Genomic DNA, 22180 nt, shown 5'->3' on the forward strand with positions numbered 1-22180 from the left:
GTATCTGAGTTCAAATCCAGCCTCAGATGTTTAATAATTACCTAGTTGTGTGGCCTTAGGCCTTGCAAAAAAAAAAAAAAACAACCTAAAAGAAAATGTGTTTGTGTGTGTTTATGAATATTTTATTTGTTTTCCAATTATAGACAATAATAGTTTCTACCAATCATTTTTTTGCCAGGTCCTTCCCTTTCCTCCCCCCAGCAGAAGGCAATCTGATAGTCTTTACATTTGTTTCCACAATATGCATAGATCAAAGTTGAATGCATTGAGAGGAAAAAACATATCCTTAAGGAAGAAAGAAAATACTAGAATGCAAAATTATATAAAACAGACTTTTTTTAAATTAAAGGTAACAATCTTTGTTCTTCATTGAAACTCCACAATTCTTTCTCCAAATACAGAAGGTTTTTCTGACACAGATCCCCTAAAACTGTCCCTGATTATTGCACTGATGGAGTGGGCAAGTCCATCAAGGTTGCTCATCACCCCATGTTGTTAATGTGTACAGTATTCTTCTGGTTCTGCTCATCTCACTCAGCAACAATTCATGCAAATTTTTCCAGTCTTCTCTGAATTCCCATCCCTCCTGATTTCTGAAAGAACAATTTCCATCATATACATATAGCACAATTTGTTTAGCCATTCCCCAATTGATGGATATTCCCTCAATTTCTAATTCTTTTCCACTACAAACAAAGCTATTATAAATATTTTTGTACAGGTGATGTCTTTACCCTTTTTCATGATCTCTTCAGGGTAAAGACCTAGTAGTGGTATTGCTGGATCAAAGGGTATGCACATTCTCATTGCCCTTTGGGAAGGAAGGTCATACTTAAGGAAAAAAGTGACATGGTCAGACCTTAGCTTGGGGAATTTTTTGGTATCTTGGTGTTTTTTTAATTCTTTGTTCTTGAAGAGGACCAATGACATCAGTAAGGTGATGCCATAACATGCAGGTGAATTGGATTTAAGTGACAGAGGTTTGTGCAAAATCACCAGCCTCACTTTCTTCAGTTGGAGTTGTCTCTGGTCCAGTGGCCAGATTTGGATCAGGATGACTAGAGATGAACATAGAGGGAGACCTTGATGTTTATTAAGCTAAGGTCTTTAACAAGTCTCAATTTGACAGAGGCAACATCTATTCAGTGATTAAGGCAAGTGATAAATAATTGAAGCAAACAAAGATCTCTTTTAGCCAAAACCAGAACAAATGCTATTTACATTCACTCAGAATGAGTCAGGCCCAAACAGAAGGAGGATATGGAGGATGGCTAGAAGACTGGAGATTGAAATCCAGCCTGTTACAATAGGCTCCCCAGGCTTGGTCACAGGGTTATGGGTCTGAAAGAAGAGAAAGGAACAAATGCAAGAGATGTTGGAGAGAAGGAACAGCACAAGACTCTATATAAAAAAGGGGGGAAAGAGAGGAGAGTGACAGAGTGCAAACATGGGCTGATGCAAAAGGAAAGACTGAAAAAGATGTAGAGGAAGAATGGATGTATGAGGGATAATCTGAGTACTCCTCAGAGTAGAGGAAAGTAGGCATGGTTTGGGAAAATGAGTTCTGTTTTGAGCCTATAGAATTTGCTTCTCAAAGTGTCACTCAGCAAACTAACCATTTACCATGAATAACCAATTATTACTTTTCAGGAGACTGACAGTTCAGTCACTGATATTAGTGAAAGGTCAAAAGGTGAACCTTCCGTAAAAAGGAAGGTGGCACCATAAATGGAAGTGAATGCAAAGTTTTTATTGAAGGAACAGCAGGCTGGGTCTGAGCAGACTCCAGCAGTGGGTAGTGGGAGAGCCTGCCTTTTATAGGGTATGGCAGGGGTGGCATGGTTTCTGTAGGGACCTGGAGTAATTAGAGTCTCCATGGAGGATGTATTTTGTTCGGGGGTTACCAAGGTGAAATTGGGCAATTGTTTAGAGTTTCTATGGAGGTTAGGATTCACTTCCTTAGGAAAGGAGAATCAATGGGGCTCTACTGAGCAAAAGTGAAACTCAGGTCCAGATGCAACAATTAGCATGCCTCCTTTCTCTATCTGGACCTTACTCCTACAAAGATTCTACATATAGCCTTTATCTCACCCCAAAAGGAAGTGATCTGTCCATGTCAAGAGTCACAGTGAAAGGAGTGGTTGCACCAAAAGAACCATTGTTCCAAAACAAATCAAAACTGTATGTATGTATGTATATAGAGCATGAACCAAGTCTTCAGAAATCCTAGACCTCTAGATCTGAGCCCTTTCAATCCTACTTTTTAAGGTCTTGGATTTTATCATTCTTGGACCCTTCTTCCTCCCAAACTGGAGACATAAACAAAAGATAAAGTTAATAAATATGCTACCTTACCCAGGAATATTTGCATTTAAACAAAAGCAGCCTCAAGCAAAAAAAAAAAAATAAAAAAATAAAAAAATTAAGTTGTAATTCAGTGACCGCAGCAAGGCAGAAATATGGGACCCCAGGTTCTCTCTATCATCTCAAAAATTATTGTTCTTCTGGGGCACATTTATTAGTTTAGTGTCATTGAGGGAAGCGTCTGGTGAAAAAATCTGTAGGCATTTGCCCACCATTTCCATTGTGCAGATGAACAACCAGAGGCCAGAGAAGCTTTGCATAAAGTCACAAATCAAGTCAGTTACAGGGACAGGACTAGAACCCAAGGCTCCTAGGATCTGTACAGGTAGAAAAAAGTTCAAATCCTTGGGTTTTCTGTTAAGATGATCCAACACAATTAATTGGTCAAAGGACAAACAGGCAAAGAAAAAATGCTCTAAATCACTACTGATCAGAGAAATGCAAATTAAAACAACTCTTGAGATATTATCTCACACCTATCAGACTGGCTAATATGAAAAAAGAGAAAAATGATAAATGTTGGAGGACATGGGAAAACTGAGACACTAATGCACTGTTGGAGGAGTTGGTGAAATGATCAAACTGTTCTGGAGAATGACAACCTCCAATCCTTATTAACCACTGGGTGGCCCAGACATTTGAGGGGGGGGCAGAAGATTCACATTACTTTGTGGAATTCTTTGTATAACACATTTACTTTGCAGAAGTCTTGGAATAACTGATCAGAGATCCTAGGTTTGGGAGGAACTTTCTTTCTACGGATGTCCTTCTGGGACATAGCTCCTGGGAAGTGTGACTGATATTCAGACTCATACTATATTGAGGGTTACTCCCTTCCTTGCTGAACAAACCAGAAGTAGCTTTTCAGATCTCTTCTTCAGATAGTGAAATTGTAAAAAAAAAATTTCAAACAGCATTTTTGGGAGTCTGGTTCTCTAGCCAGGGCTCCCTGTGCATGCCTGTGTAATCAGTGAACTTAGAGAAATATTAATAAATGTGTTTGTTAACCTTATTCTGTTTAGCTCTCTATTAATAAGGCCAAACTATGGAGGTTAATGTTTGTCCCTATCAGAACAAACTCTGAAAGTTAACACATATTAAATCTAATTATTATTTTTTAAGGCATAAAATCATGGAGATGCTCAAGAGCAATTTGGAACAATGCCCAAAGAGCTATAAAGCTATGCATACTCTGATCCAGCAATACCACTCAACTAGATCTACATTCCAAAGAGATCAAAGAAAAGGGAAAAGGTTGTATGTACAACAAAAATATTTAAAGCAAGAGGCAGCTAGGTGGCACAGTGGACAGAGCACTGGCCCTGGCATCAGGAGTACCTAAGTTCAAATCCAGACTCAGGCACTTAATAATTACCTAGCTGTGTGGCCTTGGGCAAACCACTTAACCCAAATGCCTTGCAAAAAAACCTAAAATTTATACATATATATATATATATATATATATATACACACACACACACACACACACACACATATATATATATCTATATATCTATATCTATATCTATATATATAAGAACTGGAAATTAAAGGGATGCCCATCAATTGAAGAATGACTAAATAAGTTATAAATATATGATTGTGATGGTACTATTATAAGAGGTGAAGAGCAGAATGATTTTAGAAAAACCCAGGGAAACTTAAATGAATTGATGCAAAGTAAGGTGAGTAATATTGTAAGATGATCAACTGTGACTTAGCTGTTTTCTGCAATACATTGATCCAAGACAATTCTAAGAATTTATGATGAAAAATACTATCTACCTCAGAAAAAGAACTGTCTAATGCAGATTAAAGCATACTTTTTTTTTAACATTCTTCATTTTTTCTTGTTTTGAGGAGGTCTTTTCTTTTGCAACATGACTAATATGAATGACTAGTCATGTATAGCATATATCAAAGTGCTTGCTTCTCAAAGGGAGATGGGAAATTGGATTCAAAAATTATTAAAAAATGAATGTTAATAATTGTATATATTGAGAAAAAATACAAACATACTTAAAAATGATCACAGTAAAATATCGGCAACATAAACATCCATTTTCTATTCTGTTAGATTTTAGATTTTAAAAGTAGATCACAAACTGCTAAATTTTCTAGGGTCCTATCTATACTATCTGATGAGGTTGCATCTATTCACAGATCAGGTTAGGGACTCTTAAATATTCAGTATAAATGAAGTCTTCTTTTACGTTTTTAAACATTTTTCTCTTCCCCGAGTCTGATGTCTTTTTAGAGTCAATCCAATTAACTTCAAGCTCTGGGAGAAATTAATGGAAATTTTGTAATCATGATGAATTATAACCAATTCCAAGTAAAATCATAATCGTATGAAGTCATTTCTTTACAGCATATTTTAATTCCTGAATTATGAGAAAATAAATATCCCAATTTCTAATAACTTGATTTTGCATGCAGTCTTCAGTAGGGATATTTAAGTATACTGTCAAATAGATCTAGGTTGCAATGTAAAAATAGTCCTCATTTTGAACAATGTTGACTTATCCTGATGAAAAGCAAGCATATAAAATATAAATCAAGTCGTTCTTAGCTACCGAGGTCCACATTTGTTCTGGCAGAATTTGTTAAATACTAGGGGAGGGGGCAGCATTAGTGATGGAAATTAACACCAAAAAACTTTTTTTTAATCAAACATTTAAACTTTGAGGGGTAAATAACTTTAATCAAATTCCATCAATACAAACACCAAGGGTCTGGCCAAATTACTGTGCTATCCCTTAATTTACTTTACAAACAGCTAATTTTGCTTGAAATAAATGTCCTGCAAAGATTTAAAAATAAAATTCTTATTGAAAAATCATGATTGTGATGTCATTTGTCAATAAAAAATCAACTCTAACACTACAAAAAAGTGATAGTGCTCAAACACTTAGCCTAGAACTGTGGTAGAGAAAAAGGTACTCTTTTCATTCTCCTCCCAGCAGTGGTATTAATTTCAAATATAAACTGAGCGCCACTAAATAATATCCAAGATTCTTGCAGGTCTCATATTGACTTTAAAAAAAACACTACATATTAAAATTACCTATGTTCTCCTGTATTATTTTTTCCTTTTGTTAGAAGTTTCCCAATTACATTTTCATCTAGTTCAGGACGCAAATATTTATTCTTGCCAGTCTGCTAAAAAATCTGACCCCTTCAATACACAGAACCTTTGAAGGACTCTAGAACAGACCATTTTCCTGACTTAAAGGCCAATTCTTTGACAAAGCTAAAGGCTATCTGAATTTAAAGAAAAGGAAGGCTGACAAGAACCCTAGAAAACAGGCATCTCTAGAATTAGCCAGAAAGGATTCTGCTTTCATTAGTATTCAGGGGAGTTAGCACGGACCTAGCTCATGATGTGACAGAAATAAGGTGGAACTAAAAAGAGAAGCCAGATTTCTCTGGTATCCAGGCAAAGCCAAGAAGGAGTTGGTTTCATAACTGCCTGGTATTTAATCAACTTTCTATATGTCATTAGATTTCCTGAACTATCATAGTTTCTTTTATCCTAAAGAGCTGCTGTTGATTAAGAAGGTTACTGATGATTGTCTAAAAAGGGGAACAAATGGAAGAGAATATTGAAGCAAGAGCTTTATTCCCAGGTCTACACCTCCCAATGCCAACCCAAATAGAATCAAAAAATATATACAAATTTTCTAAGGCACCTCTTCCTGTTAGCAGATTGGATGGAAGGTTGAGGAAAAGCCACTGGCCAGAAGGATCAGCAATGAGCAAATTGAAGGAAGAATCAGATTCTTAAAATTGGATAATTTTCAAGTAAGAACTTTTGATCATAAATGTCTTATAAAAAGATCCTGATAATAACACCTGGGGTAGGAAAAATGCTGCCAGAAATCCTTGAAGAAGGAAGAAAGGAAAGAAAGAAGAGAGGGAGGGAGCTGTGCAGTTTTCCATCAGCGTCATAACCTATTTTATCTATACATATATATGCATACACACACTGTCAGTTTTAGCAATCCCATTTGTTTTCATGGGTACAATTAACATTTCTACATAATGACTCCCAGAGCCACATATCTACCACAGATCTCTCCCAGACATCTTAGTTTTACATCACAATTGCCTAAATCTGGATTTGGTGGTTTTCAACTAATCTCTATAGCTGGAGAAAAATTACTGGGTCTGGACTCAGTTCTTCAAGCCTGGATGATTACAGACTTTGTTTGAAAGGAATAAAAAAATTTACCAGGATCTCTCCTCCTAGATGGCATCTCAAATTCAACATTTCTAAAATAGAATTCTAACTTTGGCCAGAAACTGATCTCTCTTCCCATAATTCATATTTCTGTTGAGAGAACAATCACCCTTCATGTCACACCCAAAACTGTACTGAGTCATCCTGGACTTTGTCTACTCCCTCACCCTCAATATTCAACCAACCAGTTGTAGTCATTGCTTTTACCTCCACAATGTATCTCACACATCCATCTCCTTCTGAGGGCTACTACCCAAATAATGGTTCTAAAATTATAACTACCTAAAAGATATCCCTAACTGGTTTCAGTCTTTTTATTCTCAAATTCATCCTCCACTCAGTTACCACTTATGTCTAACATAAAATACAAACTCCTTCCTTTTCCTAGCATTTAAGGCATTCTTAGTCTGTTATTGTATTCCACAACCCTTCAGAACTACATTCCTACCAACATAAAAGCTAAAATTCCACTCCTCGACTGCCTATATTCATACAATTTATCCAACAAGCTTGGAAATCACCTCCTTATCCTTTCCCTCTTAAAAGCCTAGTCTTCCTACAAGGCTATCTCCTTGGTGAAGCCTTCTCTGACTTCGTCATTAGTGAACTCTACCATCACCAATTTCTTTATAAGCATGTAATTGTTAAATTTCCCTTTAGAGTAAGCTCCATTATCTTTAAATTCTAAATCTTGCACCAAGTGTCAAATAAATGTGTTTTTCAATTATTCTAGCAGCTTCTTGACTTGTCCCTCATATCTGTCTTTATTATAGTCTTATCCATGTCAAACAAAGGCAAAAAATTGGATATGATTATTTTCAAAAAAGATTTCTTGTTTTTTCCTTTTCAAGCTTCATTGTGTATTTCCACGCTCCTATGGAGAGTGCAACCATCCTTCAAGTCACACCCAAAACTATATTCTCAGAGTCATCCTTGACTATTTCTACCCTCTCAATATCCAATCAATCAGTTGGATTCATTGACTTTATCATGACAATATATCTCATACATCCATCCCTTCTTTCTATGGAGGGTCTAGTCCTGACTCTATCTAGGACCCTCAGGTTAATGACAAGCTCTCAAGTTTCAGCAAAACAACTACTTCAAAATGTTATTTAAATTTGAAAGTACTTTGATATAAAGGTTATACAGATATGTGAGATCATATTGTTTTAAAGCAATGTAATAGAATTGAGGGGGGGAGGCATATGCTTCATTCAATACCTTTCCCAGTCACCAAACATCCTCCCCAAAATTCCACAACTTCTCAGTTTCTTTGCTATTTTATTTTATTCAGATCACATACACATGTGGTTCCCAAAATAGCTGTCTATCCAGGGAAACAAAAAGAATATGAAAATTAGAAAAAAAATTCATCCTGCATCTCAGCAAGTCCTTCTTTGCAAAAAAGATACCTTTTATATATGTTTAAAAAACAACAACATTGTCTTGCCTGGATCAAGAGAAATACTGATTCAAAAGTTAAACATATCAGGAGCCCCACCCATTTCTCTCTTCCTCCCCTTGCCCACATCCTTAGCTTCTGGACTTTCCATGGACTTCCTCTCTGCTTCCTCCCTTTTCAACACCTCCCCTACTCAATGCCAGAAACTCAATGGCTTAACCATCCAGGCAAGTCTATCACCCACCACTCCTTTCCTTTCATTCTTCATTTCCTGTATATAAACCTAAGTAGTCTGCATAGAATATGAAAAATATTCAAAGCTCAAGAAGCTATCAAAAAACAAAACAAACAAACTCAAAGAGGACAAGCAACAAGACCAGAATATAGTTATCTCAAATCTTGCCTCAGACACTTAACTGTGTGACCCTAGTCAAGTCACTTAACCTATTTGGGCTTCTTTGGTTAACTAAGGGGTTTGGACTTGTCAGACTTCTATTTCTAAATCTATGACAATAACCTACAAAATACTATTTAATCTAAGGCAAATAAATGAATTACAACCACACCCTCACTACAGATAAAGGAACAGGAGACACTTGCCAAAACAAGGATTAGAACTCCTGTTTCTCTTGATTCCTATTTCCACCATACCTGACATTCCTAATCTCCTCAGCTGTCATACCTTATTCAACATCAAAAGAAACAAATTCTAGAGTTCACTATTTTTAATAGAGAAATACAATTACTTTCCAAATATTCTTTGTATCCCTTTGATAAGTTTCTTGAAAACAACTGCCTTTTCAATTGCTTTATGAAGTTTTTAAAACAGCCTCAGATAGCATCTCAAAGCTATAATGGTGTAGGTTTTGCCATCAAAACAAAAAATATCTATATGGCTCACTCTGCTTCCCAACTAAAAAGACAGGTAGCTGAATCATGTGGATCAAATTTTTGAAGTAGTTATACTATATGGTGAGTGGAATATTCCCTCTTAAGAGTTAATATTCCTAGTGAAGTCCTTCGGGAAAGAACCCGGAGACAAAGGTTGAGCAAATTTGAAGGCCTGAAGACCTCCAGAGGAGTACTACAAGGAGCCAGCAAGGGAAGACCCCAAGAAGGCACACAAGCCTAGGTATAGTCCTAGGTGACCCTACCCTCATTGCTACCAAATAAATTCAAGTCCGCAGATTGGATTCGTTTGGGGCAGAAAAACGGGCAAAGGTGGAAATACTCCCAAGCAATTAATAAATCTTGCTGGGAGAGATTCTGAGGAACAGCTATAGGCTGTAAAAATGGGAGGGTCAAATTCAAAGCACAGCAGCAGCAGTAAATTACTGCAATTTCTTCCTGAAGTGCCAGGAGATAGTTCCTTAGGACTTAAACTTAGTAATTGGAATGAGGAACTAAAATATCAGGGAAAGGATAGGAAGCAAATGATTAGATATTGCTGTTTAATTTGGGCTGGAGACCCCCTTGGAGGAAGCATCTTATGGCCAAAGTTTGGTTCCTCTGAGGATGGGGTATGTCAAAGCTTACATGTATATGTAAATTCTAAAACTCCTCTTAATGAGGAGGAGGTGGTTTATGCTGCCTTGTGGCTAGTACATATTCCTTTAATATCTCAAATTGAGGGGAATCTCCAATTCTCAGCACATAAAATGTTCTACTATTAAGAACTGTTGGTCAGTAAGGATAGAAAACTCTTATAAGTTAGAGCATTGAGAAGTTAGAATTGCACCAAAGATAAAAAAAGAATTTGCAAACTTTTTTGGGCTCTGAAAAAAGCAAATGATTTAAGGTTATTTGGGAATTTAAGAGAAGTATAAAGAAAATCCTGTAATTATCAAAAGGGATTTTTAGCGACAAGTGGTCTTTTAAGAATTTTTCTGTGTTGCAAAATTCTAGGGAGTAAAGGGAATATATACACGAAATTGAAATGTGTAGTGAAAAATTAGTAAACTTTGTATAAGAACAGATTTAAAAAACTTTTTTGAGAATTTAAGATTGTTTTACAATAATGAACAATGAATATATTGAGTTTTAATCTATCACATTTGTAAAGATTTGTTATGAGAAAACTAGAGAATACCTTGCCAAACTATACCTTTTTGGCCCAAAGAATTTGTGAAAGGCTTTGTTTTTTTTTTTACCTTATGTTTATAAAAGGAAATATCTATATGTAAGATCAATATACCTTATTTATTATGTTATTTAAGAAGAATGATATATGTAAATGTAACACTAGCACGTTACATGGGTAAAAAGTGTACATTGGGCTTTTAAAATTATCATATGTATAAGACTAAATTCATGGTGAATCTTATTCTTTTTGTTTTGAAAATAGAAGTGTATTTGGAAGAAGAGATAAATAAGCTTATAAAGCACAAATTTAGAAGAGGTTTGTGTATAAAAGGTATTAATTATCCCACACAATGGTATTTGGTCATAGATCGTAAATTGGATCATAAGTAGATATAAACTTTAGTATAATCAGTATGGACTGTTTCATTTTTTTAAAAAATCTTTTTTTATACCCCTTACTTAGAATACTGCCTATTATATAATGGGTTCTTAACAAATGCATGTTGCTTTATTCATTATTTATTGATCTAATCTTTCTGAATTCAAATCTAGACCCTTACTAGCTATATGTCCCTGGATCAGTCACTTAACTGCCTCATTCCTCTTTCAAAAAGGAGCAAGGGAAGGAAATGGGAAATCACTCCAGTATTTTTACCAAGAAAACTTAAAATAGGGTCACAAAGAGTCAGACACAACTGAAAAAAACTGAAAATGGAATGATTCAACAACATAAATGTAAAGCAGAATGGGATTAAGTGCTAAAATGAATAGTACAGTCTTTAAGTGCTTTGGAAAGTGGGAGTAGTTAGACTTGGTAAATGCTAGAGTTAGTTAGGAAGATAAAGGTAGTCCATATAGAGAAAGAAGGAGCAGAATGTGTTCATGGGGTTCTGATTAGAGCTAGGGCCTAACTTAGGAAAAGACGAATCAGAATCAATTTATAGTGGGTCTTAATATAAGGCAAGGGTTGGCTAGGTAAAAGGCATCCAGCTTCAACTGGGCAATAAATCAAGATTTAGAAAAAGGTCCAAAGATACAAAACTACAGAAAATGCTTAAGGACACAAAAGTACAGAAAACACTTAATACCTTTTAATCATTCCAACTGCTGACACACTACACTTCAGACTCTCAGTGTAGATCATCAAAACAATTAGAACCATCTCCCTTCCTCTCCTCACACTTTCTCCATTACAAACCACTTCAATTGTTTTTTTTTTCCCTATTGCTGTGTGTACTCCCAATTGAAAGAGATCATATTACTCTCTGCAAGTGAGTATAAGGCACTGAGAGTCGCTATGGCTCAAAAAATTCATCCCTCTGACTATAACTTGGTGATGAGTCTCTCTGGAATTAACAAAGCTGATTCCAGGACAACAGAGAATTTATCACTAGACCATCCATGAATGTTTTCCATATCGTATTATTTGCCAGTTCTCGTGCTTCATCTTTCACCTTGCCACCTAGCCTTGGAAAACCAAGAGGGCATTTATGCCATAATGCAGCAGATAACACAAAATTGAGAGGGACGCTTAATAGAGATCTCAAGAGTGGAATGATGAAAGATCTAAACAGATCTAAGCACAATAAAGATGACCCAAAAGCAGTTGGAAAGATGGTTTTGTGTGGGGAGAGGACAGAGTTGTCTGAAAGGATGCTAATAAAACTATTGCAATAGTGTGAGTGGGTGGTAATGAAAGCCTTTACTAGAGTGGTAGCAGAATTGGGAGTACCATGATTATAGTGCCAGCAGACTTATAAGATGGAAATTAAGAATATCTTCATTGTGAGGCCCAAAGACCCAGAAAATCAAAGAAATTTGTCATTTTTATAAAAAAGTGTAAAGGAGATGTGATACTAATATAAATTTAAGTTGTTAATAGAAATAGTAACCAGAAAGAGGTAAGTGATGTTGCCCCCTATACTTGTCCCAGTTGTACAATGTCCAATTCTGAGTGCTGCATTTTTAAAAGAATATTACAAAGCTAGAGGACATTCAGGAGATTGAACAGGATGACAAAGAGACTCAGACTGATTATAGGGACAAAAAATGTTTAGTCCAGAGAAGACAAGAATTGCAAGAGCATGATCTTGGAAGACCTTGAGCAAGTCTTTCATTTTACTCTTCTGTAAAACAGGAACAATATTTGCACTACTTGCTTCCCAAGTTTGTAGTAAGAAAAAAAGTTAATTAACCAATTAATTAATTCAATTAATCTATGCTTCCACAATTCAGATTCTTTCAATGACATGGATCACAACCCATTTATGTCTGTCCAGCTTCTGTGTCACTTATCCATGCCCTCTGGCCATACTGGAACAATTACATAATTTCTGTCATTGCATGAGAACACTCCACCTGTCCCTGTAATATTTTTTATCAGACAATTTCTTAAGGACATCTTTTATTACAAGGTCCTTTGATGTTCCTCATTAGTTCTATGTTGTAGCCAATTTGTATTTATTTTATAATAAGAACTATAACAAAGAGAGGCACAGCATTTAGAAATAAAGAAAGGGCAGTCCTAAGGGTAAAGACATCACTTATACAAAAATATTCATAGCAGCTCTTTTTGTGGTACTAAAGAATTAGAAATCGAATGAATGTTATGGAACATTTGTTTTATTAGAAACCAGGAGGGATGGGAATTCAGAGAAGCCTGGAAGAATTTGCATGAACTAATGCTGAGTGAGATGAGCAGAACCAGAAGAACATTGTACACCCTAACAGCAACATGGGGGCGATGATCAACCTTAATGGACTTGCTCATTCCATCAGTGCAACAATCAGGGACAATTTGGTGGTATCTGCGATAGAGAATACCATCTGTGTCCAGAGAAAGAACTGTGGAGTTTGAACAAAGACCAAAGACTATTAGCTTTAATTAAAAAAAAAAATCTTACTTTGTAATTTTGCCAGCTCTTATATTTTATTTTTTTCCTTAAGGATATTTCTCGCTCAACACATTCAATTTAATCAATGTATAGCATGGAAACAATGTAAAAACATCAGACTGCCTTCTGTGGGGGATGGGGGAAGGAAGCAAGATTAGAGGAAAAACGGTAAAATTCAAAAAAAAATTTTTTTAAAAGTCAAAAAAAATGACAAATCCCATATAGAATACTGAATTCAAGGCTAAGAGTCACATTTTAGAAAATTAAAATAGGTCCAAGGATGGGTAAAGGCCTCAAGGTCAGAGAATAGAAGAATTGGTTGAAGGAATTGGTAATATTAAGCTTGGAGAAGAGAAGTTGTAAGAGAGCCAAGTATCTGTAAGTAGCCCACTTAGAAGAGGGATTAGTCTTACTCTATTTATCTTCACAGGGCAGAACCAGGATCAGAGAATTAAAGAGGTGTAAAGAAACTTGGATGTCATCTAGCCCAATCCCTCATTTTACACACAAAAGTCAGAAGTAAAGCTGTCCTAGGTTAGGATGTCACTGTGGCAGAACTGGGATGTGAATCCAGCTCCTTTGACTCCAACTCTGGGACTCTTTTCACTGTCCACACACTGCCTCTCAACAACCTTATTTGAAAGGTAAGGGGAAAAAGTCTGAAATACCCTAATAACTTGCCCAAGATTATATTAATAGTTAAATAACAGTACTATTTCCAGTATAATACAATGTCTTTCCCTAGAGGGATTATTCCTGGGGGTTTAGGGAGGGTGAGGGAGTATTGTTACAGAGAAATAAATTCAGATCTGTTTGGGAAAAACAGTCAAGTTTGGGAAAAATTCCTAATAACAGTTGATATTAAATTGTTTCAGCCTTGTCCTACTCTTTAGGACCCCATTTGGAGTTTTCTTGGCAAAGATACTGAAGTTTTTGGCATTTCCTTCTCCATCTTGTTTTACAGATGAGGAAACTGAGGCAAAACAGAGATTAAGGGACCTACCAGGGTCATTCAGCTAGTATTTGTGACTAGATTTGAACTCATGTCTTTCTATTGTACCACCTAGCTATTCTAACAATTAGAGTTATTCAAAAGTCAAATTAACTGCTTCAAGAAAGTTCCCAGTCTGAATCTTTCAAACTTCATAAAATTAAAAGTCTGGGTAACTACTTTTTGAGAATGTAGCAGAAGAAGGTATTTTTCAGGTGTGGGTTACCCTAGATCAGGGGTGGGGAATTTTTTTTTCCTGCCAAAGGCTATTTAGATATTTATAGCATTATTTGTGGGCTATATTAGGTCCAACAATTTACCCCCTGATTTAGTGAATTTCGATCCCAGCTATGGTTGCCTTGGCAGTACCAGACCAAATGATTTCATAGGCCTTATATGGCCCTCAGGTCAGATGTTCCCCATCCCTGAGCTGATGAGGACCAGTGATGTTCCTTCTACTTCAAGTGCTTAAGATTCTGTGAAATACTGGAGGAACTGAAGAAGTTACATTGTGCTTGTTCTATCTGACAGGGCAATCAATAGAAAGTAGTTGGTGAGAAGTAGATTTCAATTTTAACTCCATAAAAATGAACTGAGTTGCCTCAATTTTAATAAATAGTGGGTCCTCCATCACTTTTTTTTAAGGTTTTTGCAAAGCAAATGGGGTTAAGTGGCTTGCCCAAGGCCACAGAGCTAGGTGATTATCAAGTGTTTGAGACCAGATTTGAACCCAGGTACTCCTGACTCCAGGGCCGGTGCTTTATCCATTGTGCCACCTAGTCACCCCCCTCCATCACTAATTTTAAGCAAAGACTGAATGACCATATGCTAGGAATATCACAGAAGAGATTCATGTGCCTAGATAACTTCTCAGGTCCCTTCTAACTGATATCCCATGACTCTTAACTCTTTTTAAGTCATAAATAGCTATAGATGTTTTACCAATTTATAGGAATCAAATAATTGTATAAAACAAATAAATTAGCTAGTATGTATAAGGTGTTTCAAAATTTGAGAAGTGCTTTTATAAATGCTACCTGATATGATCTTCACAACTGAGATTGGTACTCAAATTATCTCTATTTTACAGATAAGAAAACTGAAGTTGAGATAAAGCTACTAGCTCTGGGTATAATAATATTAGTATTTTATACACACACACACACGCATATAATAACTTAATAGTAAAGTATCTGAATCAGGATTCAAATTCAGGTCTTGCTGATTCCAAGTCAGTGCTTCTAATGGGATAAACTACAATAAGATTCCCATAAGAATGTAAAAAAGAGCTAAGAGAATGGGTTATCTTTCCACATATATAGTATCATGGGATAAAGTAGAAGGGAAGGGGCAGGGTAGAGTAATAAATACAATACAGAGTTCTACTATTTTAAATAATACAGAACACATTATTGTTCTTAATAAATGAAAACACAGTAATTTTTATCTGTGTGTTTAGCCGAAAAGACTGCTGGCAAGACCAACCATATTAAAGTCCTGTGATAAAATGAATGAAAACAACCCAATACCAACTCCAAAAGACTTAACACTTAACAATAAAAATTTATTTGGCTTCTACTGTGTGAACTACACTAGATACTAAGAGCTCCAAAACTTTAGATGGTAAGGTTCTTTCACTCCAGGGGTTTATAATCTAGTTGGGGAGATAGAACCTATAAATAAAAAGATAAACAATTTAATAAATTAGTTTAAACCAAGTACCAAAATATGAATACCCAAGTAATTTTTATTCTATTTTTGAGATGAACAAAAATGAATTTTCTTTATTTTTATATTTGCATTGGTCTACCCCAAAACTAAGCAGAACCTATAAAGTGATAATCATGTCTTTGTTCCAAATTATTTCTGAAGTTTCCATGTGTTACAAAGTCTGAAAATTTATGGAAGAGGAGATGTAAGGAAGGTGTGAGGAAGTCCCAGTATGAAAATTCCCTACAATCAAGAAACTCATAGTAAGCAAGTAGAAAGACAACAGTTTCATAAACTGAGAAGGTAAGAGAGGATAATCTGTCAGAACTGTGGTCTTCTTCATTCCAAGGCTGGTCCTCCCTCTAGTAAGTATTCCATGAGTTTGTGCCACTGCTGCTTTTTTATATTCACAATCATTTCCCCAATTGTGTATTCATATTATACCCAGTAGGAGTATGACTTACTAAAAGACATACCCTTCCTTTAGTTAGATGAATCCCATAAATGACCAAAATTATCCTGATGATCACAACTGTTTTTTCTTCTAATTCCAATCAATTTCCTCAAAGCAGCCAATCAAATGTCAAATGTCATGAGTTATACTTAGCTCAGAAAAAATTCAAAAAATTAAGAATCCATGCCTAAAGCTAAGAGGGAAAAAACTGGTTTAAATCAAAGAAAAATTTGAGAGTCTTGGATTTTTTTTAATCTGGCCCAGCCAGTAAAAAGCTTTGACCATTTTTACAGATGGTCACTGAACATTCTGCTTGTATCAGTGACTGCCCCATTATGCATCGGCTCAATCTCATTTCCTAATTGCCCTGTTCCTGGACCTTCAATATCCAAAGTAATATTGTTCAAATGCTATAATTAGCTAATGACATTTAAGGCAAATCACCATTTTTAATATAAAAGCAGTCTAATACCACCCAACTGAGCAAGCTCTACCTTTTTCCCCCTAATATGTTTTAATGATTTCTCCACCATTCAGAAGCTCAATTAAAAAAAATTAATAGCAATTCAAAAGGAACCCTGTCTCAAAGAAAAAGGGGGTAGGAATATGAACACATCTAACATTTCTTGTTTTCCAAAGCCCTCTTTTACCCAGAAATAATACCCTTGGACATTATGAACTGCCTCTGTAGCAGGGACTCTCTTAACAGAATGGTTTTTTTTTTAACATTTTAATTATGCATCTAAAATATCATTTTGAGGTGTCCCTAGCCTGCCAAGTGTCCACGATGCACAAAAGGTTAAGAAGCCTCCCACAGCTATACGTTCAATGATTATTTTTAAGGAACCTAGAAGACAACTTTCTCTACGTCTTCCTTGCATACCAGTTTTCTGATGAGGTGAACGGGAGGGAACAGAGGATTCCATCCACATCTCTTTAATGGAGCCCCAGTTTCATTTTTATTCTGTCACACACACACTCACACACACTCACTTTCACACCCCCAGCCCCTCCGTTGTCTCACGATCCTCAGTGACACACACACACACACGTCCTCAGTGACACACACACAAACACACACACACACAGTCCTCAGTGAGACACACACACACAGTCCTCAGTGAGACACACACACACACGGTCCTCAGTGAGACACACACACACACGGTCCTCAGTGACACACACACGGTCCTCAGTGACACACGCACACACACGGTCCTCAGTGACACACACACAGTCCTCAGTGACACACAGTCCTCAGTGACACACACACACACGCACACACAGTCCTCAGTGACACACACACACAGTCCTCAGTGACACACACACACACACGGTCCTCAGTGACACACACACACACACGGTCCTCAGTGACACACACACACACGGTCCTGAGTGACACACACACACACACGGTCCTCAGTGACACACACACACACACACGGTCCTCAGTGACACACACACATCCTCAGTGACACACACACGCACACACACAGTCCTCAGTGACACACACACGGCCCTCAGTGACACACACACGCACACACACAGTCCTCAGTGACACACACACACAGTCCTCAGTGACACACACACAGTCCTCAGTGACACACACACACACAGTCCTCAGTGACACACACACACACAGTCCTCAGTGACACACACACACACACGGTCCTCAGTGACACACGCACACACACGGTCCTCAGTGACACACGCACACACACGGTCCTCAGTGACACACGCACACACACGGTCCTCAGTGACACACGCACACACACGTCCTCAGTGACACACGCACACACACGTCCTCAGTGACACACGCACACACACGGTCCTCAGTGACACACGCACACACACGGTCCTCAGTGACACACGCACACACACGGTCCTCAGTGAGACACGCACACACACGGTCCTCAGTGAGACACGCACACACACGGTCCTCAGTGACACACACACACACACACGGTCCTCAGTGACACACACACGGTCCTCAGTGACACACACACACACACACACAGTCCTCAGTGACACACACACACGGTCCTCAGTGAGACACACACGCACACACACGGTCCTCAGTGACACACACGCACACACACGGTCCTCAGTGACACACACACACACACGGTCCTCAGTCACACACACACACACGGTCCTCAGTGACACACACACACACACGGTCCTCAGTCACACACACACACACACGGTCCTCAGTCACACACACACACACACGGTCCTCAGTCACACACACACACACACACGGTCCTCAGTGACACACGCACACACACGGTCCTCAGTGACACACACACACAGTCCTCAGTCACACACACACACACACGGTCCTCAGTGACACACACACGGTCCTCAGTGACACACACACACGGTCCTCAGTGAGACACACACACGGTCCTCAGTGAGACACACACACACACACACAGTCCTCAGTGAGACACACACACGGTCCTCAGTGACACACACGCACACACACGGTCCTCAGTGACACACACACACGGTCCTCAGTGACACACACGCACACACACGGTCCTCAGTGACACACACGCACACACACGGTCCTCGGTGACACACACACACACGGTCCTCAGTGACACACACACACACACGGTCCTCAGTGACACACACACACACACACGGTCCTCAGTGACACACACACACACACACACGGTCCTCAGTGACACACACACACACACGGTCCTCAGTGACACACACACACACACACGGTCCTCAGTGACACACACACACGGTCCTCAGTGACACACACACACACACGGTCCTCAGTGAGACACACACGCACACACGGTCCTCAGTGAGACACACACGCACACACGGTCCTCAGTGAGACACACACACACACACGGTCCTCAGTGAGACACACACGCACACACGGTCCTCAGTGAGACACACACGCACACACGGTCCTCAGTGACACACACACACACGGTCCTCAGTGACACACACACACACGGTCCTCAGTGACACACACACACACGGTCCTCAGTGACACACACACACGGTCCTCAGTGACACACACACACACGGTCCTCAGTGACACACACACACACACGGTCCTCAGTGACACACACACGGTCCTCAGTGACACACACACACACGGTCCTCAGTGAGACACACACGGTCCTCAGTGACACACACACGGTCCTCAGTGAGACACACACACACACGGTCCTCAGTGAGACACACACACGGTCCTCAGTGAGACACACACGCGCACACACACAGTCCTCAGTGACACACACACGGTCCTCAGTGACACACACACGCGCACACACACAGTCCTCAGTGACACACACACACGGTCCTCAGTGAGACACACACACACACGGTCCTCAGTGACACACACACGGTCCTCAGTGACACACACACACGGTCCTCAGTGAGACACACACACACACGGTCCTCAGTGACACACACACAGTCCTCAGTGAGACACACACACACACGGTCCTCAGTGAGACACACACAGTCCTCAGTGACACACACACACGGTCCTCAGTGAGACACACACACGGTCCTCAGTGAGACACACACACGGTCCTCAGTGACACACACACGCGCACACACACAGTCCTCAGTGACACACACACACGGTCCTCAGTGAGACACACACACACACGGTCCTCAGTGACACACACACGGTCCTCAGTGACACACACACACGGTCCTCAGTGAGACACACACACACACGGTCCTCAGTGACACACACACAGTCCTCAGTGAGACACACACACACACGGTCCTCAGTGACACACACACACACACGGTCCTCAGTGACACACACACACGGTCCTCAGTGAGACACACACACACACGGTCCTCAGTGAGACACACACACACACGGTCCTCAGTGACACACACACACGGTCCTCAGTGACACACACACACGGTCCTCAGTGACACACACACACACGGTCCTCAGTGACACACACACACACGGTCCTCAGTGACACACACACACGGTCCTCAGTGACACACACACACGGTCCTCAGTGACACACACACACACGGTCCTCAGTGACACACACACACGGTCCTCAGTGACACACACACACACGGTCCTCAGTGACACACACACACACACGGTCCTCAGTGACACACACACGGTCCTCAGTGACACACACACACACACGGTCCTCAGTGAGACACACACACGGTCCTCAGTGACACACACACGCACACACACAGTCCTCAGTGACACACACACACGGTCCTCAGTGAGACACACACACACACACGGTCCTCAGTGACACACACACACAGTCCTCAGTGACACACACACACGGTCCTCAGTGACACACACACACACGGTCCTCAGTGACACACACACACGGTCCTCAGTGACACACACACACGGTCCTCAGTGACACACACACACACGGTCCTCAGTGACACACGCACACACACAGTCCTCAGTGACACACACACGGTCCTCAGTGACACACACACGGTCCTCAGTGACACACACACACGGTCCTCAGTGACACACACACACACGGTCCTCAGTGACACACACACACACACACGGTCCTCAGTGACACACACACGGTCCTCAGTGACACACACACACGGTCCTCAGTGACACACACACATGGTCCTCAGTGACACACACACACACACAGTCCTCAGTGACACACGCACACACATCCTCAGTGACACACAGCCGCACGAAGTGACACACACACGCACACACACAGTCCTCAGTGACACACACACGTCCTCAGTGACACACAGCCGCACGAAGTGACACACACACGCACACACACACGCACGCACCAGGCGCAGCAGCCGGGCTCCGGCTCCGTACACACAATCTAGGTCAGGGCCGCGGGCTCCATCCTGCATCCCCGGCTCTCTCTGCCAATCAGCCTCCACCGGGCCGGCAGGGACCGGCAGCCGCCTCCTCCGGGGCTCTTCCTCCTCCTCCTTGCCCCAACACGCCCCGGGCCTCTCCCTGCGCCCCTCCGCCCCAAAGTCACCCGCACAAATCTGCATGGGGGGAGGGGAGGCGAGCCCCGACCTCTCCGCGGCTCCCCACTGCAAATCCTCCGGCCGGGAGGGGAAGCTGCATCGTCTCCATGACAACGGGGGGGGGGGCGGCCGCTGCGTCCCGCGCCGCGTCATGCCCAGCCCGGCCGCCTCCCCCCGGGGCAGTGCCCCCGCGGCGGGGCTCGGCGGGGCGCCCTCATTCCCACGCGCCTCCATCCTTGCCCGACTCCACCCCGCCTCTTGGCGTGGGCAGAGCGGCGGCGCCGCCGTCCTCGTCCTCCCGCTCCTCCTCCTCCCGCTGGCCGCCAGCTGTTCTGCTCCTCCCCGCCCCCCGCCCCGCTGCCTCTCGCGACCCTTCCCCTCCTCGCTGCCGCCCTCGCGCTGCAGCCGCGCACCTGAGCCTCGCCGCGGGGTCCCGGGCCTCGGGTCTGCGGCAGCCCGCGCCGCCGGGCTCTCACGCGGGCACCCCGGGGAGCGGGCTCCGCCGCCGCCGCCGCCGCCGCCTCCGCCGTGGCAGCTCCTCGCAGACTGAAGGACCCGCAGCCTCGGCGCCGCCTGCTCCAGGGCTGCCGAGCCGTGAAGTCATAGGCTCCGGCCCCTCCTCCCTCCTCCGGCCCCTCCTCCCTCCTCGCCCGCCGGGCGGCAAAGGCGCTCAGGGAGCGAAGCTTCCCCCCGCGCCGCCGCTCGCCGCAGTGGCAGCGCGGGACGCCAGGCGTTCTCGGCCCACCTCCCTCCCGTCTTGGCCAATCCCCGGGCGCGGCAGGCCAAGTGGACACGCCTGAGCCGCCACCGGCCAACCCGGCCCGCCCCTTGGCGCATGCTCGCAGCGAACTCCTTGCCGCTCCGTCTCTATCCACCTGAGACTTTTCGGAGGGGCGCCACGTGACTCGCACCTCCACCAGAGGCTTGATCCCTGAAGTCCGAGGGGTGCTATGGGAATGTATTCCGCGAGGACCCCCGGCCTCAGTCTGCCTATCTGTAAAAGTTGAGATTAAGAGCTCTTTAAAACCAAACCAAC

General features: G+C 41.4%; 1 protein-coding gene across 4 annotated transcripts in view; it reads right to left on the bottom strand.

The window, feature by feature from the left end:
• The window catches only part of INPP4A (inositol polyphosphate-4-phosphatase type I A), a 216858-nt gene extending 195197 nt beyond the window's left edge, over nucleotides 1–21661 (bottom strand). For 3 of the 4 annotated variants that reach the window (XM_074213740.1, XM_074213739.1, XM_074213737.1), the window contains exon 1: nucleotides 21558–21661. The gene's annotated coding sequence lies outside the window, so the exon portion shown is untranslated. The remainder of the gene's footprint in view (nucleotides 1–21557) is intronic. The other variant, XM_074213738.1, reaches the window with a different exon arrangement.
• Nucleotides 21662–22180: the final 519 nt, after the last annotated feature.

Source organism: Macrotis lagotis, chromosome 1 (genome assembly GCF_037893015.1).
Source record: "Macrotis lagotis isolate mMagLag1 chromosome 1, bilby.v1.9.chrom.fasta, whole genome shotgun sequence".
NCBI classification, from domain to species: Eukaryota; Metazoa; Chordata; class Mammalia; order Peramelemorphia; family Peramelidae; genus Macrotis; species Macrotis lagotis.